The sequence below is a fragment of the Cervus elaphus genome, chromosome 2 (genome assembly GCF_910594005.1).
Source record: "Cervus elaphus chromosome 2, mCerEla1.1, whole genome shotgun sequence".
NCBI classification, from domain to species: domain Eukaryota; kingdom Metazoa; phylum Chordata; class Mammalia; order Artiodactyla; family Cervidae; genus Cervus; species Cervus elaphus.
Genome location: NC_057816.1, coordinates 47588381 through 47613911, shown reverse-complemented (window position 1 = coordinate 47613911; position 25531 = coordinate 47588381). Strand labels below are relative to the sequence as shown.

The following is a 25531-nucleotide window of genomic DNA, read 5'->3' as shown; positions in this document are numbered from 1 at the left end:
GCACCCCTCGACCCTTGGTTTCTGGTGCCTGTGGGCGATCCTGGCGGGTGGCCCCATCTCTCCAACGCCTGCCTCTGTTTGCATCTGCCTTTCCTGTGTGTGTGTGTGTGTGTGTGTCTGTGTGTCTGTCTGTGTGTGTGTGTGTGTGTGTCTCAGTGTGTGTGTCTGTGTCTGTGTGAGTGTGTGTGTCTGTGTGTGTCTATCTCTGTGTGTGTCTGTGTCTGTGTGTGTGAGTGTGTGTGTCTGTGTGTGTCTATGTGTGTGTGTCTCTGTGTGTGTCTGTGTGTGTGAGTGTGTGTGAAATCTCCCTCTGCCTCTTGTGAGAGCATTTGGGAGGGCATCTAGGGCCCACCTGATGATCAAGGATGTCTCTCTATCTTAAGATTCTTCACTGGCAGAGGTGCCATATCTACTCAAGGTAGCATTTACAGGTTCCAGAGTTAGGACCTGTTACCTTTGGGGACCATTGTTCAGACTGTCAGAGGATTCAAGAGCATAGACTTTTGAGCCAGACTGGGTGGGTGTGGTCTCTTACTAGCAGGGTGATCTTGAGCAAGTGTCTTAACTATTGGTGCCTCCATTTTCTGATCTGTAAACCAGGAATAATAACATTAGCAAGCTGAGGATTAAGAGGGTTAATGTTTGTAAAGCACCTGATAAACTTAGGACAGTGTTTGACCCATATAAGGATTAGCTGTTGCTATTGTAGTTGGTATTTTTATTAGAAATTCTTTGTAAAATGTCCTTTTCATGGCATAAGACTTTATTGACAAATCTACCATAATTTGTCTAGTCATTTTCTTTCGTTGACTATTAACTTTATTTCCAGTTTTTTTAATCTCATGTAAAACATTGCTGTGGATACCCTTGAGCATTAAGTTTTGTCCCCATTTCAGATTCATTTCCTAGGCTAGAGTTCTGAAAATGGATTTATAATATCAGAGGGTGTATACAGTTTTAAACCATTTAATAAGAATTTGCCAAATTACTTCCAGAAAGATTTTGCCTCTCATACTCCTAGTTGAATGATGAGAGTAGCCACTTTGCTATGGCCATACCTGGATTGAGTGTTGTTATTTAAACATCCTCACGTGTTTTGACATGGTCTGCCCTTTAAGGCTGAAATGTGACATGGAAAAGGACTCAGAACTGTAGTTTCTTTGACAAGGAATGCTCCTGCAAGGCAAGCAAGCTTCTAATGAGAAATGAAATCCTTGCTTTGTCAGATTTCCAGGTGCCTCTTCCATCCTGTTATGAAGCCTGGATCTGAGTGTTTTTAAAGTTATAGGGCAGGATGTTGCTGGGGAGCAAATGTTACTAGTAGGACAGTGCTATGGACACAAGGATTCTAATCAAACAGTTTTGTTTCTGTTCTCAAACTCGGACATTGAAAATTCTGAGCATGGATGGGATGAGGGAGGCACCCTTGAACAACAGCAACAGCAACAGATGATGAATTTAATCCCTTCACGGCTAAAGCCGTTTGAGGGCAGGAGGGGGGTAGAGAAGAGTGGCCCCTGCACTGCCTGCTGGTGAGGGGTCCTGCCCCCACGCCCCGACCTCCTGTCAGCCTCCTTTCCTTTCCTGGTGGTTCCAGGCTGATCTCACCCGGGCTCCTGGGCTGTAGCGGAGGAGCCAGGGTCCCAGCAGAGCAAAAGTCAGGGCAGTGGTTTTCTCTTCCAGTTGTGAACTAGTATGAGTGTACAGTGCACACCATGTAACAACTGGTCACACACGAATTCCACAGTATCTGAACCAATTGAGGTGCGTGGGCTGTGTGGTGGCCCCAAAGATGTGTCTGGGTCATCTGACCTTATTTGGAAAAAAAATCTTTGTAGATGTAATTCAGATAAGGATTGGAGATGAGGTCATCTTGGGTTGAGGCTTTCCTGGTGGCTCAGATGGTAAAGAATCTGCCTGCCAGTGCAGGAGACCCAGGTTTGATCCCTGGGTCGGGAAGATCCCCTGGAGAAGGGAATGGCAACCCACTCCAGTCTTGTTGCCTGGAGAATTCCGTGGACAGAGGAGGCTGGTGGACTGCAGTTCATGGGGTTGCAGAGTTAGACATAACTGAGCAACTAATACACACACACACACACACACACACACACACACACATCTTGGGTTATCTGGGTGTGTGACTGTGTGCTCAGTCATGTCTGATTCTTTGCGACCCCATGAACTGTAGCCCACCAGGCTTCCTCTGTTGGTGGAATTTTCCAGGCAAGAGTACTGGAGTGGGTTGCCATTTCCTTTTCTAGAGGATCTTCCCGACCTAGGAATTAAACCTGTGTCTCTTGTGTCTCCTGCTTTGGCAGATGGATTCTTTACCACTGCAACACCTGGGAATATTGGGTTATATCTAGGTGGGTCCTAAATGTGACCACAAGTGTCCTTAGAAAGGAAGAGAGTGATTTTACACACATGCACACAGACGCACACACACACACGTGTACACATGAGAAGGCACTGAAAGAAAAGACTGGTGCGGCCACAAGCCAAGGAATGCCAGCAGTCACCAGCAGCTGAAAGAGGCCAGGAACGGGCTCTCCCCTAGAGTCTAGAGGGCATGTGGCCTCGCCAACACCTTGATTTCAGCTTCTGGCCCCCAGAACTGTGAGAGGATAAATTTCTGTTGTGCTATGCTGCTCAGTTTGTGGTGATTTTTTTTTATGGCATTTGCAGGAAACTCATACAAAAGTCTGTGCTCTGTTCAGCAAGACAGTCTCCCTGATCATGTGCTTGGCTGTGTAGCAGTGTCATAAGCACTAAAAGCTTTTGAACTGCTCTTAATTTCTGTACTTGGCTTGTTGTGAACCAGCAGCAGAGAGGTCTGGTCTGCAGACCGCCCTCTGAGGGTCATGAGTCCTGTCTCCCTCTCCGGTTTTGTGGATAAGGAAACAAGCCTAGAGACGAGAAGGTAGGGCTGAGATTAGAGCAGGTGCCTCTGCTGCTTGGAACGGACAGATGGGGATGGATGCTGGCTTCCTGGGGGCCAGGTCTGGGGTGAGCAGACAGAATCGCTGCCCTTCAGCCTGCTTTGCAGGCCAGCTGGTGTCCCTGTTGCTGTTCTGTACCCCACAGGGTGAATGCTGATGCTCCAGTGAGCCCCTGGAGCACCAAGCTGCCTAGAAGGCCCGAAGCCAGGAGATGCTCATGAAGCCCTTGCTGCAGCTAATGAGCCAACAACAGCAGGCAAAGTACCCGGTCAAGGGTAAAGATCATGGCTACTGTTGACTTAATTTCCAGCTGACTGCTTTCGTCTTTGTGCTTTGGGTCGTATTTTCCCTCCGTAGCCCAATTTTAACATTCTACATTTTCAGAGTGGTAATTATCTCTCAGACAATATTGGATCAGCCTACAGTCATCTTAACTCTTAAGCTGCTTGAATAAAGTCCATCCAACTTAACTTGGGGCTTCCCAAGTGGTACTGTGGTAAAGAATGTGCCTGCCACTGCAGGAGATGCTGGTTCAATCCTTGGGTTAGGCAGATCCCCTGGAGTAAGAATTGGCAACCCACTCCAGTGTTCTTGCCTGGGAAATCCCATGGACAGATGAGCTTGGTGGGTTACAGTTCATGGGGTTGCAAAGAGTCAGACATGACTGAGTGAGCATGCATGCAATTTAACTTGGCGTTCAGACCCCCTGAAAAACCATCTACTTTCTAGTCCTGCCTCCCAGCCCTCCCTTTCATAGCCCTTATCTTTAAATTTCATGGAAATCTTACTCCCTAGAAGAGGGATTAGAAGGGATTAGAGTCCTGAAGCCCTACAGTAGGTGATTTCATGGTTGACCCACTGAGAAACCATTGGAAAATCAGGTCAAGGGGATGGTCGGCATAAATCTTTCAAGATCTTAGGGGAGAAAAATGTTTGCATTTACTAAAATAGACTCTAGACAGCATGAATAACTAGTACCAGTCACTAGTATGTGAACTGAGTCAGCTGGTCTACCATCTGGCTCAGCTGAGCCACAGATGCCTGCAGCCACATGGGTAAACAAGGCAAGACCAGAAGAAAAACCACCCCACTGAGCCCAGCACTAATTGTTGACCCACCAACCATGAGTAAATAAAATGTTTATTAAGACCAAAATAGGACAGCACAGTACATCAAAACTTATCTTTAAATTATTTCACTTCTCATTGTAGCATTGATAGGCATTGTATGGTTACTCAATTATTCCTCATGTGCTGTAGACACTTTCAGAGTCTCTCACCTTTGTATTTTTACTGAAATTCTTTTTTGTTTTGTTATGGGTAATACCCATATCAGGAGCCCTCTTTCCCCAGTGTCTGGGTCTCCCGTCTTAGTATTGAATACCGCCGAGATTTTATGACTTATTTGCTGGGTCTCCTCTCTGGGTTTCACACCTCTCTGTCTTCCTCTCCTCTTAGATATTATGGGACAGTAGTTGAGAGGCCCAGGTCACTGTCTCTATCTTTTATTTTTCCTGAGGCTTTGTTTCAGAAGTCTATCTCATCACCCTCTACTTGTGTTCTTTTTTTTAGTCCCAACCCTGGATCTCATTGTTTTAAATAAGTAACTTTTGGTTGCAAGGAAAAGAAATGCTCTCCTTCCAGCTTAAGTCAGCAGAGGGTCTGTTGCAGGAACCTCAGGAATGCAGGGAACAGCCTGACCACCGTGCTGGGGGCTGGGGAGGCAGGCTCCTCCGGCTGGGGCCTGGGATCCTGCCTGGTGTGCTGGAGGGAGGGGTGGGCCGGGTGAGGGCTGGTGAGGAGCAGCGGGGGGAGGGGAGCCACCTGACCGCCCTCTCAGCAGGGACTTGGTGGAGGAGTCACAGGAGGTCTGCAGAAAGCAATCCCACCAAACCTATTACACCTCTTCTGATTTCTCAACAGGAATAATCCAAGGCACCTTTCCGGGAAGTCAGTTTGCTGACACTACTGAAGCAGCAGTTCTTGGAAGTTGAAGAAAAGGTAAATAGAAGCAAATTTGTGTCTGCTAAAGTCCTCTTAAGAGGGAAACCCATGTTTGGAGGGTCCCTGTTGCTTCTTAGACATACCCAGCTCTATGTGTAATATTTTACCTTCCTCTGCCTGGCCACGCCCTAGTTTGCCTTCACCAGCGGCTCCCGCCTCAGAAACGAGGGCTTTCCTCTCTGGCTGGTGTGGTTTCTCCTGCCTTTGAACCCCCACTGTACCGCGTTCTCCTTACTGACCTGTATCCCGGGGGCCACTCTGTGGCCCTCCTCTCTGTCCTCCCGCAGCCGTGTGGAATGTGGGGGCTGCTTTCTGTGACCCTCACCCCGTCGTAGCACTTCCATGCTGACTATAGTTACCTGTTTGCGTGTTTCCCCCAGTCACTTCCTTACGATGTATCTGAACTGAGCCTCAGACATAGAAGCTGCCTCCATGAACATTTATCGAATGAGCAGTGCTCACCTCATGTGTAGATTCACTAATACTTCCACCGTTCCACCCTTATAGGGCCTCTACTACAAATCCTTCTCAAATTGATTTTATTCTTTGAGCACTGAGATTTTTAATCTCTAGTTGCTTTTTGTGTTTTGGCTGTTGGGGAAATGAAGCAAAGCTTTCATATCTAGTTTTTATTTTTCATGGGCAGTTTGGTTCCACATTAAGAGCTGTGATCCAGAAGCTTGAGGGGAAGCGAGGTGACAGGCAGGTCCGGGAACCAGTGACCTTGGAAGCATGGCTCCCCACCCGAATCTGCCTCTCTGTAGGTGGTGTTGAATGGGATTGCACGAGGTGGGGTTTGGTCATGCTCTGTCTGTGGCCCTCTTGTCTGCTGGATGGCAGACCCCTCCTCCACCCACCCACCCATCTATTCATCCATATGATCCTCCAGACTGCCTCAATCAACAGAGAGTTGCATCTGAGCCCACCTCCCTGCTCCAAACCTTTTTTTTTTTTTTTTGCTTTAAATTATTGTCAGTAGATTCCTTTTCTCACCTGCTTTTACTGAACCTGCTGAATATCCCAAATATGTTCCTTACTTATTTTATCTGTTTTGGTGGTCACCATCCTCTTAAGAGGACTCATTCCAGTCACCTGCCAGTAACCAGCAGTTTTCTGCTACATTTGATGAGTTCTTCCCCTTTCAGAAAGTGCTTCTATACTCACCACCAGAGTTCCTTCTCCCACCAATCCTAGGAAATAGGCAGGGGCAAATAGTAACTTCCCATTCCTGGAAACTCAGAGTACTAGATATTCCATGTGAGGCCCATTGCCAGTGTGAACAGTGTCTGGTTTTTCTCTCCCTGGCACCATCTTGCTCGTTCTCCTTGGAAGCCGCTTCTGTCACAAAGCTGGGGGCCCTTTTCACTCACTCCAGTGTCCTCTCGGGTGGGAGCCTTGACCTGTTGACCAGAGATGTGTCTGGTGTTTCCTCTACCCCCAGCCAGGCCACTTTCTTAAAAAAGTAGATCTCTTCTTCCCGAGAGCTTCCAGTCTTGTGAGTTTTATTTTTTGTTTGGGCTTATTTAAACACAGGATACTGAGTTAGTTTACATGAATGCTGCACTGTCTTACTCTCGGAGCACAGAAAGACACTAGCAGGGATTGGGGCAGCTTAATCTGGCTGTCTGTAACAATCTTCCTGCCTCCACTCTAAATAACTGCAAATGGGACTGTGCATCAAGGTGGGAGAGCACAGTGCTTTATTGCCGTGTGCGATTATTTAGTTAAATGTGTGTTTTTTTTTTTAAAGAAATGGCTCAACTTTTAATTGGAAAGCAGAATGTCGAATGGCATTTTGATTTGTCCCTTGGTGGCAAAACTGGAAGAATAGATCCATCCTGATAGGAAACCAGGTGCTGGTCCCGAAGAAGACATATTAACTTCAGAGCAGGATGCAAGCTCAGAGTCATTGTTTCCTTAAGACAGGCCAAATTCAGAGTCATTGTCTCCCAAAAACAGGCCATCTACTCTGGGCTTTTTCTTGTGAGACCTTCTTCTGCGTCTGTACCACCTAGATTGACGTTTCCCTGGGGAGGTTCTATTTGGGATCCCCCAAACAGGGCAGTACCCCCAGCAATGTAACTGTCAGGACACAGGGCGAGATACTGAGACCCTTCTGCCTGGATTCCTTGAAAACATCAATGTCAGGAAATCAGCACACCTGTTACAATAATTGTAATTGAAAAAAATACCAGGCTGTATACTTCATTTTGGGCTTCCCTGGAGGGTCAGATGGTGAAGAGTTTGCCTGCAATGTGAGAGACCTGGGTTTGATCCCTGTGTCAGGAAAATCCCCTGGAAGAGGGCATGGCAACCCACTCCAGTATTCTTGCTTGGAGAATCCCATGGACAGAAGAACCTGGCGAGCTACAGTTCATAGAGTCACAAAGAGTTGGACATGACTGAAGTGACTTAGCACACACACATGTTTTACTTCTCATTGCGCTATGATGCAAATTGCATTTAATTGTTAACAGAACTGTTTTCTTAGCCCCAAAGCTGGTGTCTGCTTTACTTAAGGTCATCTTAGAAGCAGCTTGCACATGTCCTGGCTGAGTTTGGCCACATGAGCTCCCCGTGAGGTGCATCCCACCTTGAGCTGGCACAGAGGTGGACATATGAGCACCCGGAGAGAAGGGCGGGAATGATCATTTGTGAGATCTGCCCCAGGCTTCCATTACTCCATCCTGTGTGCTTCACGGCTCTTTTTGTATCTTTTTTAAAAATTTTTGTTTATTTTTTAATTGAAGAATAATTGCTTTACAGAATTTTGCTGTTTTCTGTCAAACCTCAACATGAATCAGCCACAGGTATACATATATCCCCTCCCTTTTGAACCCCCCTCCCATATCCCTCCCCATCCCACCCCTCTAGGCTGATACAGAGCCCCTGTTTGAGTTTCCTGAGATACACAGCAAATTCCCGTTGGCTATCTATTTTACATATGGTAATGTAAGTTTCCATGTTACTCTTTCCATACATCTCACCCTCTCCTCCCCTGGGAGCCATGTCCATAATTCTATTCTCTATGTCTGTTTCTCCTTTCCTACCCTGCAAATAAATTCTTCAGTACCATTTTTCTAGATTCCATATATATGCGTTACAATACGATATTTCTTTCTTTTCTTTCTGACTCATTTCACTCTGTATAATCAGTTCTAGGTTCATCCACCTCACCAGAACAGACTCAAATGCGTTCCTTTTTATGGCTGAGTAATGTTCCATTGTGTATGTGTACCACACTTCTTTATCCATTCATCTGTCGATGGACATCTAGGTTGCTTCCATGTTCTAGCTATTGTAAACAGTGCTGCAATGAACAATAGGATACATGTTTCTTTTTCAATTTTGGTTTCCTCAGGGTATATGGCTAGGAGTGGGATTGCTGGGTCATATGATGGTGTTATTCCTAGTTTTTTTAAGGAATCTCCATACTGTCTTCCATAGTGGCTGTATCAATTGACATTCCCACCAACAGTGCAGTAGCATTCCCTTTCCTCCACACCCTCTCCAGCATTTGTTGTTTGTAGACTTTTTGATGAAGGCCATTCTGACCAGTGTCAGGTGATCAGTTCAGTTCAGTCGCTCAGTCGTGTCTGACTCTTTGTCACCCCATGGACTGCAGCACGCCAGGCCTCCTTGTCCATCACCAACCCTCGGAATTTACTCAAACTCATGTCCATCATGTCGGTGATGCCATCCAACCATCTCATCCCCAGTCTTCCCCTTTACCTTCTGACTTCAATCAATGCTGGGAAAAGACCCAGCATCAGGGTCTTTTCAAATGAGTTAGTTCTATACATCAGGTGGCCAAAGTATTGGAGTTTCAGCTTCAGGATCAGTCCTTCCAATGAATATGCAGTTCTGATTTCCTTTACTATTGACTGGTTTGATTGCCTTGCAGTCCAAGGGACTCTCAAGAGTCTTCTCCAACACCACAGTTCAAAAGCATCAATTCTTTGGTGCTCAGCTTTCTTTATAGTCCAGCTCTCATATCCATACATGACTACTGGAAAAATCATAGCTTTGACCAGATGTACGTTTTTTGTGTGGTGTGAGGTGATATCTCATTGTAGTTTTGATTTGCATTTCTCTAATAATGAGTGATATTGAGCATCTTTTCATGTGTTTGTTAGTCATCTGTATGTCGTCTTTGAAGAAATGTCTGTTTAGGTTTTTTTACCCATTTTTTGATTGGGTTGTTTGTTTTTCTGGTATGGAGGTGTATGAGCTGCTTGTGTATTTTGAAAATTAATCCTTTGTCAGTTGCTTCATTTGCTATTATTTTCTCCCATTCTGAGGGTTGTCTTTTCCCCTTGCCTATAGTGTCCTTTGCTGTGCAAAAGCTTTTAGGTTTAATCAGTTCCCACTTGTTTACTTTTGTTTTTATTTCTGTTACTCTAGGAGGTGGGTCATAGAGGATCTTGCTTTGATTTATCTCATCAAGTGTTCTGCCTATGTTTTCTTCTAAGAGTTTTATAGTTTCTGGTCTTACATTTAGATCTTTAATCCATTTTGAGTTTATCTTTGTGTATGGTGTTAGGAAGTGTTCTAATTTCATTCTTTTACATGTAGCTGTCCAGTTTTCCCAGCACCATTTCTTGAAGAGGCTATCTTTGCCCCATTGTATATTCTTGCCTCCTTTGTCAAAAATAAGGTACCCAGAGGTGCATGGGTTTATTTCTGAGCTTTCTATCTTGCTCCGTTGGTCTGTATTTCTGTTTTTGTGCCAGTACTATACTGTCTTGATGACTGTAGCTTTGTAGTATAATCTGAAGCCAGGAAGGTTGATTCCTCCAACTCCATTCTTCTTTCTCAAGATGGCTTTGGCTATTCAGGGTCTTTTGTGTTTCCATATGAATTGTGAAATTGTTTGTTCTAATTCTGTGAAAAATGCCATTGGTAATTTCATAGGGATCACACTGAATCTGTAGATTGCATTTGGTAGTATAATCATTTTCACAATATTGTTTCTTCCTACCCAGGAACATGGAATATCTCTCCATTTGTTTATGTCATCTTTGATTTCTTTCATTAGTATCTTATAATTTTTTGGGTACAGTTCTTTTGTCTCCTTAGGTAAGTTTATTCCTAGATATTTAATTATTTTTGTTGCAATGGTGAATGGGATTGATTACTTAATTTCTCTTTCTGATTTTTCATTGTTAGTATACAGAAATGCAAGTGATTTCTGTGTATTGATTTTGTATCCTGCAACTTTGCTAAATTCACTGATTAGTTCTAGTAATTTTCTGATAGTATCTTTAGGGTTTTCTATGTACAGTATCATGTCATCTGCAAACAGTGAGAGCTTTAGTTCTTTTCTGATCTGGATTCCTTTTCTATCTTTTTCTTCTCTGATTGCTTTAGCTAGGAATTCCAGAACTATGTTGAATAATAGTGGTGAAAGTGGACACCCTTGTCTTGTTCCTGATCTTAGGGGGAATGCTTTCAGTTTTTCACCATTGAGAATAATCTTTGCTGTAGGCTTATTATATATGACCTTTACTATGTTGAGGTAGTTTCCTTCTATGCCCATTTTTTGAAGAGTTTTAATCATAAATGGGTGCTGAATTTTGTTAGAGGCTTTTTTGCATCTATTGAGATGATCATATGGTTTTCATCTTTCAGTTTGTTAATATGGTATATCAAATTGATTGATTTCCATTTATTGAAGAATCCTTGCATGCCTGGAATAAACCCAACTTGATCATGGTGTATCAGCTTTTTGATGTGTTGCTGAATTCTGTTTGCTAAAATTTTCTTGAGGATTTTTGCATCTATGTTCATCAGTGATATTGGCCTGTAATTTTCTTTTTTTGTGTTGTTTCTGTATGGTTTTGGTATCAGGGTGATGTGGCCTCATAGAATGAGTTTGGAAGTTCCTTTACCTGCAATTTTTTGAAAGAGTTTTAGAAGGATAGGCATTAGCTCTTCTCTAAATGTTTGATAGAATTGTCCTGTGAAGCTATTTGGTCCTGGGCTTTTGTTTTTTGGGAGATTTTTGATCACAGCTTTAATTTCAGTGCTTATAATTGGGTTTTTCATAATTTCTATTTCTTCCTGGTTCAGTCTTGGAAGATTGAACTTTTCTAAGAATCTGTCCATTTCTTCCAGGTTATCCATTTTATTTCCATATAGTGATTCATAATAGTCTATTATCTTTTTATTTTGGCATTGTCTGTTGTAACCTCTCCGTTTCTAATTTTGTTGAATTGGTTCTTCTCTTTTTCTTGATGAGTCTGACTAAAGGCTTGTCAATTTTGTTTATTTATTAATCTTTAGTATTGTTCCTTTCATTTCTTTTTCATTTCTTTCTGCTTGGATCTTTATGATTTCTTTCCTTCTACTAATTTTGGGGGCTTTTCTTCTTCTTTTTCCAGTTGTTTTAGGTATAAAGTTAGGTTTTCTGTTCCATGTTTTTCTTGTTTCTTGAGGTAGGACTGTATTGCTATAAACTTCCCTCTTAGAACAGCTTTTGCTGCATCCTATAGGTTTTGAGTTGCCATGCTTTCATTGTCATTTGTTTCTAGAAGTTTTTTTATTTCCCTTTTGATTTCTTCAGTAACCTGTTGGTTATTGAGAAATGTGCTGTTTAAACTCCACGTGTTTCTGTTTCTCACAGTTTTTTCTTGTAGTTGATGTCTAGTCTCAGTGTGGTTGGAGAGATGCCTGATGCAATTTCAGTTTTCTTCAGCTTACTGAGGTTTGATTTGTGATCCAAAATGTGGTCTATCCTGAAGAATGTTCCATGTGCACTTGAGAAGGTGTATTCTGCATTTTGATGGAATGTCCTAAAGATATCAGTGAGATCCACCTCATCTAATGTATCATTTAAGACTTGTGTTTCCTTATTAATTTTCTGTTTTGATGATCTGTCCATTGGTGTGAGTGGTGTCTCATGGTGTCTCCTACCAAAGTCTCCTACTTTTTTTTTGTTACTGTCAATTTCTCCTTTTATGTCTGTTAGTATTTGTCTTATGTATTGAGGTGCTCCTATGTTGTGTGCATAGATATTTACAAGTGTTTTGTGTTCCTCTTGGATTGATCCCTTGATCATTATGAGTGTCCTTCCTTATTTCTTGTAATATTCTTTATTTTAAGGTCTATTTTTTCTGATATGAGGATTGCTACTCAAGCTTTCTTTTACTTCCTATTTGCATGGAATATATTTTTCCATCCTCTCACTTACAGTCTATATGTGTCTTGAGGTCTGAAGTGGGTTTCTTGTAGACAGCATATATATGGGTCTTGTTTTTGTATCCCTTCAGCCAGTCTGTGTCTTTTGGTTGGAGAATTGAATCCATTTACATTTAAAGTAATTATTGATATATACATACATATAATTTTTTTTTCCTCTTGCCATTTTCTTAATTGTTTGGCATTGATTTTGTAGATCTTCTTTCTTCTCTTGTGTTTCTTGACTATATAAGTCTCTTTAACATTTGTTGTAAAGCTGGTTTGGTGGTACTGAATTCTCTTAACTTCTGCTTGTCTGAAAAGCTTTCTATTTCTCCCTCAATTTTGAATGAGATCCTTGCTGGGTACAGTAATCTTGGTTGTAGATTTTCCCCTTTCATCACTTTAAATATATACTACCATTCCCTTCTGGCCTGCAGAGTTTCTGCTGAAAGATCAGCTGTTAATTGTATGGAGTTTCCCTTGTATGTTACTTGTTGCTTCTTCCTTGCTGCTTTTAGTATTCTTCCTTTGTGTTTAGTCTGTTAGTTTGATTAGTATGTGTCTTGGCATGTTTCTCCTTGGGTTTATCCTGTATGGGACTCTGCGCCTCTTGGACTTGATTGACTATTTCCTTTTCCATGTTGGGGAAATTTTCAACTATAATCACTTCAAAAATTTTCTCATACCCTTTCTTTTTCTCTTCTTCTTCTGGGACTCCTATAATTTGAATGTTGGTTTGTTTGATATTGTCTCAGGGGTCTCAGAGACTATCCTCAGTTCTTTTCATTCTTTTTACTTTATTCTGCTCTTCAGAAGTTATTTCCACCATTTTATCTTCCAGCTCACTGATTCATTCTTCTGCTTCAGATATTCTGCTGTTGAGTCCTTCTAGAGTATTTTTAATGTCAGTAATTGTGTTGTTTGTCTCTGTATGCTTATTCTGTAATTCTTCTGTGTCTTTGTTAATTGGTTGTTGCATTTTCTCCATTTTGTTTTCCAGGTTTTTGATCATCTTTGCTATCATCACTCTGGATTCTTTTTCGGGTAGCTTGCCTGTTTCCTCTTCATTTGTTTGGACGTCTGTGTTTCCAGTTTGTTCCTTCATCTGTGTAGTATTTCTTTGCCTTTTAATTGTTTTTTCATCTCTTTTTTTTTTAACTTACTGTGTTTGAGGTCTCCTTTTCCCAGGCTTCAAGGTTGAATTCTTTCTTCCTTTTGGTTTCTGCCCTCCTAAGGTTGGTCCGGTGGTTTGTGTAAGCTCCGTATAGGGTGAGATTTGTGCTGAGGTTTTGTTTGTTTTTCCTCTGATTGGCAAGGCTGAGTGAGGTGGTACTCCTGTCTGCTGATGATTGGGTTTGTATTTTTGTTTTGTTTGTTGTTTAGATGAGGCGTCCTGCATAGGGTGCTACTGGTGGTTGGGTGATGCCCGGTCTTGTATTCAAGTGGTTTCCTTTGTGTGGGTTCTCACTATTTGATACTCCCTGGGGTTAGTTCTCTGGTAGTTTAGGATCTTGGAGTCAGTGCTCCCACTCCAAGGGCTCAGGGCTTGATCTCTGGTCAGGAACAAGATTCCACAAGTGGTTTGTTATGGCATTAAGTGAGAGTAAAACAAATAACCTAAAACAAGAAACTAAAGGTGAACCCCAGGCAAATGGCAGTTACAAAATCAGGGAACAATAATTAAAATAATGGAATATATGCATATACATATAAACCTATCAACAAATCAAAACAGTCTAACAAAAGTAAAGTACAATAGATTGACCTGGTGAACAAAGGAAATCAAAAATTATATTTACCAGTTAAGAAAAAAACTAACTAAAGCACAAACTGGAAAACAAAACTGAAGCAAGGTGCCATGTGGGAAATAAAGTGATAAAAACAAAACTAACAAATTTGTTGAGAGGAAAGGAAAGAAAGAAAAGAAAAAAAGAATAGATATGCAAAGTTAAACAGAGGTAGATAAATAAGACTTATATACATTAAAGATTAACTCCAAGGGGTAAAGAACAGTAGGAAAAGCAAACAAAGGAATAAATGTAGAAAAAATAAAATAGGTTTAAAAAATTAAAATTAAAAAAAGGGGAAAAAAAGGAAGAAGATTGAAAAAAAAAAAGGATAAATCCACAGAACTGTAAAAGCCCAATGTAGAGGCAGAGGTTTATACCAACAATAAAAAATATGACTTAGAAAAAAAAGCTCAAAAGCTTAATTAGATTTCACAGTGCCAATAAAATTGACAACTACAACAGAGGAGGGAAAAAAGAGAAAAAAAAAATCCAAAAGAATCTATAGAACATGTCAAAACATAAGAATAATAAATGCTTTTCTGAGTTACGGCTGTCAGAGTCCTTTCCCTCGCTGGGAGTCACAGTCCACCTCACCTCCCTAGGACGCCCTCCAACACTGTGCTGGTCTCTGGACCTGCTGTGGGGGCAGCTCAGAGTCTAATCGGGTCCTTCTCCTGTGTGTTCTTGCCTCCAGTGTCCACAGCTATCAGAGCTAGTGCATTTTCTTTTGTGGGAGCTGTCAGTGGCCTTTATATGTTCCATCGACACAGAGAGGGGTTCTGGCAGCACCCGGTACTCAGGGGGTTGGTGGCAGTGAGGGCAGCAGGAAATAGAGTGCTCCAGAGGGTATGGCAGCCAGTATTGGACAGTACGCTCCAGTGTTCTTGCCTGGAGAGCCCCCTGACAGAGAAGCCTGGCAGGCCACAGCCCACAGGGCTGTGAAGCATTGGACAGGACTGATGCGACCTTGCATGCATGCACAAAAGACTTCTTTTGCCTGTGGCAGCTCTGCCCCTGTGAGGATTGAGCATGAAGGTGGTGCAGCTGCTTGGCTTGCGGGGACCCTGGCGACGCCAAGTGTGCAGGGACACGGATTGCCTCCGCTGCAGGAGTTATGGCTCTATCAGAGTCTTTTTTCCAGCCTCTCGTAGCTGGCGATCAGAAGGCCTCTTTGGCCAGTCTTTCTCTGTAGCTCTGCCCGTTCAGGCACTTAGAGGGCTCCCTTGCCTGGGGTCTTTCTCAGCTGTTTGGTGCATCAGGCACATAAAGGGGCCCCCGGGGTGGGGTCCTACTCTGTAGATGGGCGCATCAGGCGTTTGATGGGCCAGCCTCTCTATTGTTCCCCTGCAGATGCTGGCTGTGGGGAGAGAGGCCATGGTGATGCTCCACCCCCTACACGGGACTCAGCAGTATCACCTTGCTTCCACGGTGCCTGGCTTTCCTCCACAGGCATTTCCCACCATGATCTCCTCCCTCACATCCCCTGGATCCATCTCTCCACAGTCAACAGCCGCCCTGGCCCTGGGGTTGCTTCACAGTCCCTAAACTCCAGCTCCCAGCCACTGTGCCTTCCAGGAGACCAGAGTCCCTGTCTGGGGTATGCATGGCTGCGGCAAGGACTGTCTGATTCTGATTCCATTTATGCTGCCACAGATCAGCTGTTTCACTCTTGGCCTAACATGTTTCTCCTCTGACTCAGACAGTCGCCCCGCTGTGGGGATAGGACCCTGGCTTCAGTTCCCTCACCCACTGAGGGCAGGTCCAGTCCTACTAACACTCCTGGTTTCTCCCCCTAGTTCCTTCGTCCCCAGAGTTTTGTGTGGTTCTATACAGTCTTTTCCACTGGTCACGTCCTCCTGCCTGTCTCAGCTGGTGTTCTGCATGCACTTCTGTGTCTGAAGGTGTGTTCCTGATGTATCCATGGAGAGAGATGTACTCCACGTCACCTACTCCTCCACTGTCTTGTTCTCGCCTCTGTTTATATCTTTGATAGGAGTTAGTGAACTGGGCTGTCTCATGGGGCCCTCAAGCTTAATGGGTCCCAATTTTAACTCTTGGTCTCCTTCTACCACAGCCCCATTCTAGCCTTCCCTTCCCCCCATCTCATTAAGGAACACAACTGTTAGTTCACTTTTTCTGCCCAGAAACTGGGGAGTCATCTGTTATCCCTTACCTTTCTCTTCCTCCAAATTGTCAAGTCCTAGTGGTGCTTCTGCCACCTTTCCTCATGTGTCTCCCAGGTCTGGTGACATTGTTTGCCTGGGTCACTACAAAGTCCCTTGAACTGGTTGCACTGCTTCTGCTTTTCCTCCATTTTGCTCACCATGTTGGAGGCAGGGGATCTTTAACAATGCTTGTCTCATCATTCACTTCTTTCTGAAAGCTTCTGTGACCTCCTCCTGCACTGGGATGGAACCCATGCACCCAGCAGGGCCCATGGAGGGGACTGTGAAGTCTGGGCCCCGGGCCCAGCTAGAGATCCCACAGCATTGTTGCCCTCTCATTGAAGTAGGTCGTGAGATGCTTTGCCGTTTCACTTTTGACTTCCTGGGCAGATCGCAGCGACTCTGATTTTCCTAATGCAATAAAAGATACACTTAGGGTGGGTACAGGGCTCTGGGAAATGGTGCAGGGACTACTTTGTTCCTCAAACTCCAGAGTACCAACCTATCGATGCTTAGAACAGAGGTGGGCCGCTTTGTTCCTCACGACCCAGAGTATCAACCCACCAATGCTTAGAACACAGAGGTGGGCCACCGTTTCATCTGAAGCCTTGATGAGTAAATAATCAATATGTAGTTAACAAAAATTCTAAAACCTAATACTGCTAGTCTCTAAGTGCCCCTCCCCTAAGTATTTTGACATAAAAATGTGCACAACGTTTTAGCTTAGGAAATCATGAATGAAACTTGGTTCCAGGCCAGTAGAAGAAAAGACTGACATTTTATAAGGGAAAAAAGAGACAGACAAAATACCAGTACACAGCTTTTCTTTTTATACACATTTCTCCTATTATGATGCCTTCCTGCTTTTTTCCCTTTTACCTTGAACTTTGCTTGTGTGTGTGTGTGTGTGTGTGTGTGTGTGTGTGTGTGTGTGTAGCCATGCACACACAAACAGCCCGTGAAAAGTGGGTTCTGTCTGAGTCCAGTGACACTCTCCATTCTCCTCGAGCCTTTCAATCAAGGTAATGGGAATACTGAAATTCCAGCTTTATTTTTGGTGCACTTTGGCTTCAAGTTAAGGCAACTTTTCTGTGGCCTTGAGTTTGGAATTTTTTCTAGTACCAGTTGGATGAATCGCTGTGATGACCTGCAAGCAAATATTATAACATAATGGGAATAGCAGACGAGGGCTCTCTGTGCAGTGTGGTGAGTGCTGGGGTGCAGTTTGTCCCCAGATGTTGTGGGAGAGATGCACAGATGTGTTGTGCACACAGATGAGCCCCTCACTCTCGTCAGGGACCAGGAAGTCGTGAAATGCTTTCAGGAGTGTGTGACCCTTGAGATGGGTATTGAAGGAGGAATTTGCCAAGTGGAAGGGTGGCTGGGAGAAAAGAGGTGTATGAGGGCATTTCAGATAACTGCATAAGTGGAGGCCTGGGAGGTCAGAAGGGGGTGGCACACCCAGAGGGCTCAAGGAGGCTGCATAGCCACTGTAGTTAGAGGCATGGACTGGGCAGGGGTTAGGTCATTCTGTAGAATGCCCCCATGGGACTTTACACAAGGGAGATCCTGGAGGTTTGATTTTACAGTAGGGATTCTATAGTCTGGGTCTCTACTTACAAGGCTTCTCCTGGATGGCAGTGATCTGATTCAGACACGCAGTTTCTTTCAGTGGTTCCTAAGTGTGTGGGTCTCAAAATTCCACGGACGTTCAAGTTGAAGGTGTGACTGCAGGCTATCTACTTGTGATCACAAGGATGTCATTAAAAGCTGCCAAAACGTGATTGATGTTAAGTTGTGGTCTGACCTCCGTGTCCTTGAGTTCCCCATTGGTGGCTCTAATCAGCCTTGGATGGAAAATATTTGAGAAAAAGAAAAATTCCAGAAAGTTCCAAAAAGCAAAAGTTGAAGTTGCCATATATAGCAACTAATTACATATCATTTACATTATGTTAGGTATTACAAGGAATCTGGAGATGATTTAAAGTATATGGGAGGCTGTGCCATAGTTTACATGCAAATACTGTGCCATCTTACACCAGGGACTTGGGTGCACATTGAAGACGGGGGTCCTGGAACCAACCCCCTGCAGATCCTGAGGGATGACTGTCCTGCCTGCTGGAGTTTCTAGATGAGTCTGTCTTGTCCTTCAGTTGGAGTCTAGTTCCTCACCATGTGAGCAGTCATGGGTTTCAGGTTCCCATAGAGCATGGACTTACACAGGCCATAGAATTTCCTGTAGATGTTACAGCACTGTAATAGAATATACTATTACCAGCATCTTGAATCTGTGACAGTTTTTAATTGCTAGGAATCTACTTGTTTAATTATCAATCCCTGATAGCTTGGCTTTCTCATTATTAGTTGGTTGATTGTTTACCTTAAAGTGTGAAGTGGTGCCCATTTACACCAGGAATGTGTTTTGGCTTATGACTTTCCAACAGTTCAGTTCAGTTCAGTTGCTCAATCGTGTCTGACTCTTTGCGACCCCATGGACTGTAGCACGCCAGGCCTCCCTGTCCATCACCAACTCCTGGAGTTTACACAAACTCATGCCCGTTGAGTCAGTGATGCCATAGACTTTAAAACATGTATGCAACTTAAACGAGTCATCCATGTGAAAAACTGAAAGTGTTAGTTGCTCAGCCCTGTCCAACTTTTTGCGATTCCATGCCCTGTAGCCTGCCGGGCTCCTCTGTCTATGGAATTCTCAAGGCAAGAATACTGGAGTGGATAGCCATTCCCTTCTCCAGGAGATCTTCCCAACCAAGGGATCAAACTGGGTCATGTGCCTTGCAGGCAGATTCTTTACTGTCTGAGCCACCAGGGAATGAGTCATCCATACCTTAAATGTGTACATCTCCTGCATTTGCTTCTACAGTGATTCTTCACAACTACTACTGCATATGTTTTGCTCAGAAGGGGAAAGTGTGTGGAGTGGGTCCACACCCATCCATGGGCAGTGATTTTAGAGAGATTTAGTAATGTACTACTTAGGGCTTGAGAAAGCAGCAAGGCAAGGCAGGGAAACACAGGTTAGGCTGTTGCAAAAATCTGCATGAACCAGACAAGGAATGGAGCAGGAGAATGTATTGAGAGATGTTTAGGAAAAGGGGTTAGTAGGTCTGTTTTGCCAAAAGTTTTACTTTCCTTTTGGGTTCAAAGGATTCATTAACAAAAGAAACCACTTGTTAAATATATAAACAATTTCCGTTTTTTGTAGACGATTATTTGACTTAATTCCAATATGCATTCATTAAAAGAAAAGAAATAGAAACAATAGAAATAGCAGTGTAAACATCACCAAATTGGGCCCACCTACATCCAGACTTCAGCAGTGCTGGAAAGCCCTCATTAACAGCAATCTGGGGTCCCAACTGGGACAGGGTTCCCAGGTGGTGTGTCATCCATGGGTGATGTTTCAAATTGTAGTTTTGTGGGCTCCTGCTTGTAATTCCAGGCCGCAAACTGGTATTGTCATCAGTTTGCATGCAAAAATGCAGGTCTGGTTTTACACTGTAACCATTTTACGATGTTCATTTCAGTTTGTGAGTCATAGGATTTCGTTAGACCCTGGGGGGACTGGCCAGACCTCCAGGGACTCAAAAATTCCAAGACCCACTCCCTTTCTTATCTGAAGTGTTGCCTGACTTGCTGTGTTTACAGGCAGGCAGGGAATCTGGGCAGTGTCCAGGCAGGTCAGAGGCCTGCTCTCCTGCTTTGAAGCCTGAACAAGACTTCCTCTATTTTAATTTCCTTAACACAGGTCTTGGGGGATAATTTGATACAAGGAATTGGGGGAAGGGGAGGCATCCAAAAAACCCCCAAACTTCTGCCTTGGGTGACATTAGTAAGAGGAACAGGTTTAGACCATTCAGTAAATGCTTACTGAACTTCTTCTGGTGGGGGAGGTGGACAAAAATGATGAACTCTTTAAAAAGAAAGAAGAGTGGAGCAAAGACGGGCTGTTTTAAAGGTGTAGACGTAGGCAAAAGGGCACCTGATTTTGACTAAGGGGCTCAGACAGGCTTTCTCATCTGTGTGTGAGCAAAGCCGGCCGAGGTGAGAAGCCGTGGGCATGAGGGCATGTGGGCTCTTGGTGTCGCCACGTGCAGGGGCCAGGGGTGCGGCTGCTGGATGCCTCACGGGGGACCAGGCAGTGCTGCGCTGGGGAGGCTCTGCACAGCAGCCTGGCGTGCTGACGCCTTTTGCAGGATATTTGGACTTCGTCAGCGGTCAAGGCTTGTGGTGAAGCACAAACAACGGGCTTTGAGACCTCGCTGTGGGTCTGTAGGGTCCGCTTTGGTGTGATCTTCTCGCCTTCTCTGCTCCTCCTTCACTCACCGGCCATCAGGCGCCTGTGGGCCCTCACTGTGGTGCTGCAAAGGTGCCGTCTGTTCAGGCCCTCCTTCCCTGGTTCCGCTCAAGCCTCACTCCCGCCTCTCCTGGAGGCCTCTGCTGTCTAATCAGGTTCAGGCTGTGTAAGGCTGTTGGTGTTACAGCGTGCCCTCTGTGGTCTAATCAGGTTCAGGCCCTGTAAGGCTGTTGGTGTTACAGCGTGCCCTCTGCAGTCTAATCAGGTTCAGGCCCTGTAAGGCTGTTGGTGTTACAGCGTGCCCTCTGCAGTCTAATCAGGTTCAGGCCCTGTAAGGCTGTTGGTGTTACAGCGTGCCCTCTGCGGTCTACTCAGATGCAGGCCCCTGTAAGGCTGTTGGTTTTACAGCGTGCCCTCTGCAGTCTAATCAGGTTCAGGCCCTGTAAGGCTGTTGGTGTTACAGTGTGCCCTCTGCGGTCTAATCAGATGCAGGCCCCTGTAAGGCTGTTGGTTTTACAGCGTGCCCTCTGCAGTCTAATCAGGTTCAGGCCCTGTAAGGCTGTTGGTGTTACAGCGTGCCCTCTGCGGTCTACTCAGATGCAGGCCCCTGTAAGGCTGTTGGTGTTACAGCGTGCCCTCTGCAGTCTAATCAGGTTCAGGCCCTTTAAGGCTGTTGGTGTTACAGCGTGCCCTCTGCGGTCTACTCAGATGCAGGCCCCTGTAAGGCTGTTGGTGTTACAGCATGCCCTCTGCGGTCTAATCAGGTTCAGGCCCCTGTAAGGCTGTTGGTTTTACAGCGTGCCCTCTGTGGTCTAATCAGATGCAGGCCCCTCTAAGACTGTTGGTGTTACAGCGTGCCCTCTGCAGTCTAATCAGGTTCAGGCCCTGTAAGGCTGTTGGTTTTTACAGCATGCCCTCTGCGGTCTAATCAGGTTCAGGCCCTGTAAGGCTGTTGGTTTTACAGCATGCCCTCTGCGGTCTAATCAGATGCAGGCCCCTGTAAGGCTGTTGGTTTTACAGTGTGCCCTCTGCGGTCTAATCAGGTTCAGGCCCTGTAAGGCTGTTGGTGTTATAGCGTGCCCTCTGCAGTCTAATCAGGTTCAGGCCCTGTAAGGCTGTTGGTGTTACAGCGTGCCTCCTGCGGTCTAATCAGGTTCAGGCCCTGTAAGGCTGTTGGTGTTACAGTGTGCCTTCTGTGGTCTAATCAGATGCAGGCCCTGTAAGGCTGTTGGTGTTACAGCGTGCCCTCTGCTGTCACCTTACGCTGCTTTGTCTCTCTTCACAGCACTTCACTCCTTGACACGCTATGTATTGATTTGTCTCTTGTCCATCTGCCTTTCCTGGAATGTGTGTTCCATCAGAGCTGGAACTTTGTGTTGTTCGTGATTCCATCTCCACTGCCAGGACAGTGCCTCACGCATCCAGGTGAATCAGTGACTGACGAGATGGACCGGTCAGTTCATCTGTCTGTATGTGCAGACGAGCAGGGCCTGGCTTGCAGTAGGTGCCTGCTAAGTGCTTGATGGAATGACCTGGTGAGTGAGTGACTGTGTGTGTCACTGGCTAGTCCCCAGCACTTAGGTGCCCAGCGAGTGTCTGCTGAAAAGATGAGTGGTCCAGAGAGCTTGCCCGTCTCTGTGAGGCTGGCCCTCTGGGGCCAGCCCCAGTGTCTGCGCTTGAGAAGGGCCCAGGCCTGCAGTCTCGGTGCATGTGGTTGCCGTTGCTCTTTGCATCTGATGTTTCAGTCAGTGCCTCACTCTCTCTCAGGATGTCTGCCATCAGCCAGGTGCTGTAATTAACTTGCCATAATTTAGCATAGAGATGCATTTTTTATTTTAAAGATGCCACAAAAAACTAGCGCTTGTGATACATTGGTTGTTAATGAAGTTCATGCCTAAGAGAACATGAGGATGGTGTCCCGTGTCTAGGAGAGAAGGGCTATTAGCCCACGCCTGGCCACAGAGTGTGAGGAAGCCAGAGGAGTTCTGGCAGACTTAGGGTTCCACACGCCCAAGGTGCTTCCCAGCGTGTGGGCAGAGCCTTGGGTTGAGTGTGGGTCCTGTTTTACCCAAAGGTTTGGGGGAAACAACGTTTAAGAATATTGCTCAGGACTGGGGAAGCAGACTCGTGGCGGGCACAAACAGAACCTTGTGCACCAGGACCCAGAGACCCACAGAGACTGAGCCAGAACCGTGTGTGCATGTCTCCTGTGGAGGTGCGGGTCAGCAGTGGCCTGCCGCGGGGGCTCTGGGTGCAGCAGAACTGGGTCACACAGCCTGTGGCATAAGCCCTCAGGAGGAGGTCACCATTAACCCCACCACAGAGCAGCCTGAACGTACACAGGCCTGGGGAAGCAGACTCGTGGCGGGCACACACAGAACCTTGTGCGCACCAGGACCCAGGAGAACGGGGCAGTGACCCCACGAGAGACTGAGCCAGACTTGCCCGTGAGTGTCCAGCAGTCTCTGGTGGAGGCGTGGGCCGGCGGTGGCCCGGTGCAGGGTCGGGGGCGCTGAGTGCAGCAGTGCATGTACAGGACCTTTTGAAGTAGATCGTTATCTTCATTTTCTCCACCACAGTTTGGCCTCGGGTCAAACAACAGGGAAGGAACACAGCCCCATCCATCAGCAGAAAATTGGATTAAAGATTTACTGAGCATGGCTCCACCTATCAGAACAAGACCCGGTTTTCCCCAGTCAGTCTCTCCCATCAGGAAGCTTCCATAAGCCTCTTATTCTTATCCATCAGAGGGCAGGCAGAATGAAAACCACAATCACAGAAAACTAATCAAACTGATCACATGGACTGCAGCCTTGTCTAATTCAATGAAACCATGAGCCATGCTGTGTAGGGCCACCCAAGACAGGTCATGGTGGAGAGTTCTGTCAAAACATGGTCCACTGGAGAAGGGAATGGAAAACCATTTCAGCACTCCTGCCTTGTGAACCCCAAGAACAGTATGAAAAGACAAAAAGATATGACACTGAAAGATGAGCTCCCCAGGTCAGGAGGTGCCCAATATGCTACTGCAGATCAGTGGAGAAATAACTCCAGAAAGAATGAAGAGATGGAGCCAAAGCAAAAACAACAACCAGTTGATGTGACTGGTGATGGATGTAAATTCTGATGCTGTAAAGAGCAATATTGCATAGGAACCTGGAATGTTAGGTCCATGAATAAAGGTAAATTTGAAGTGGTCAAACAGGAGATGACGAGTGAACATCGACATTTTAGGAATCAGTGAACTAAAATTGACTGGAATGGGTGAATTTAACTCAGATGACCATTATATCTACTACTGTGGGCAAGAATCCCTTAGAAGAAATGGAGTTGCCCTCATAGTTAACAGGAGTCCGAAATGCAGTACTTGGATGCAATCTCAAAAACAAGAGAATGATCTCTGTTTGTTTCCAAGGCAAACCATTCAGTATTACAGTAATCCAAGTCTATGCCCCAACCAGTAACGCTGAAGAAGCTGAAGTTGAACGGTTCTATGAAGACCTACAAGACCTTCTAGAACTCACACCCAAAAAAGATGTCCTTTTCATTATAGGGGACTGGAATGCAAAAGTAGAAAGTCAACAGATATCTGGAATAACAAGCAAATTTGGCCTTAGAGTACAAAATGAAGCAGGGCAAAGGCTAACAGTTTTGCCAAAAGAACATACTGGTCATAGCCAACACCCTCTTCCAACAATACAAGAGAAGACTACACATGGACATCACCAGATGGTCAACATTGAAATCAGATTGATTATATTCTTTGCAGCCAAAGATGGAGAAGCTCTATACAGTCAGCAAAAACAAGACTGGGAGCCAACTGTGGCTCAGATCATGAACTCCTTATTGCCAAATTCAGACTCAAATTGAAGAAAGTAGGGAAAACCATTAGACCATTCAGCTATGACCTAAATCAAATCCCTTACGATTATACAGTGGAAGTGACAAACAGATTCAAGGGATTAGATCTGATAGATAGAATGCCTGAAGAACTATGGACGGAGGTTCGTGACATTGTACAGGAATCAGAGATCAAGACTATCCCCAAGAGAAAGTAATGCAAAAAGGCAAAATGGTTGACTGAGGAGGCCTTACAAATAGCTGTGAAAAGAAGAGAAGAGAAAAGCAAAGGAGAAAAGGAAAGATATACCCATCTGAATGCAGAGTTCGAAAGAATAGCAAGGAGAGATAAGAAAGCCTTCCTTAGTGATCAATGCAAAGAAATAGAGGAAAGCAATAGAATGGGAAAGACTAGAGATTGCTTCAAGAAAATTAGTGATACCAAGGGAACATTTCATGCAAAGATGGGTACAATAAAGGACAGAAATGGTATGGACCTAACAGAAGCAGAAGATATTAAGAAGAGGTGGCAAGAATACACAAAAGAACAATCCAAAAAAGATCTTCATGACCCAAATAATCATGATGGTATGATCACTCACCTAGAGCCAGACATCCTGGAATGTGAAGTCAAGTGGGCCTTAGAAAGCATCATTACAAACAAAGCTAGTGGCAGTGTGGAATTCCAGTTGACCTATTTCAAATCCTAAAAGATGATGCTGTGAAAGTGCTGCACTCAACATGTCAGCAAATTTGGAAAACTCAGCAGTGGCTACAGGACTGTTACAGGTCAGTTTTCATTCCAATCCCAAAGAATGGCAATGCCAAAGAATGCTCAAACTACCACACAGTTGCACTCATCTCACACGCTAGCAAAGTAATGCTCAAAATCCTCTAAGCCAGGCTTCAGTAGTATGTGAACAATGAATTTCCAGATGGTCAAGCAGAGGAATCAGAGTTCAAATTGCCAACATCCATTGGATTATAGAAAAAGCAAGAGAGTTCCAAAAAAAATCTGCTTTATTGACTATGCCAAAGTCTTTGACTATGTGGATCACAACAAACTGTAGAAAATTCTTGAAGTGATGGGAATACCAGACCACCTTACCTGCCTCCTGAGAAATCTGTATGCAGGTCAAGAAGCAACAGTTAGAACTGGACATGCAACAATTGACTGGTTCCATATCGGTAAAGGAGTATGTCAAGGCTGTTTATTGTCACCCTGCTTATTTAAGTTATATGCAGAGTACATCATGTGAAATATCTGGCTGGATGAAGCACAAGCTGGAATCAAGAC

The 25531-nt window shown here is 44.7% G+C and overlaps 1 protein-coding gene across 1 annotated transcript in view; it reads left to right on the top strand.

Moving 5' to 3' along the window:
- LOC122706538 (translation initiation factor IF-2-like) overlaps positions 1-25531 on the top strand; it is an 84562-nt gene that overhangs the window by 43705 nt on the left and 15326 nt on the right. The window contains exon 5 of the mRNA XM_043921790.1: positions 4862-4939. The gene's annotated coding sequence lies outside the window, so the exon portion shown is untranslated. The remainder of the gene's footprint in view (positions 1-4861; positions 4940-25531) is intronic.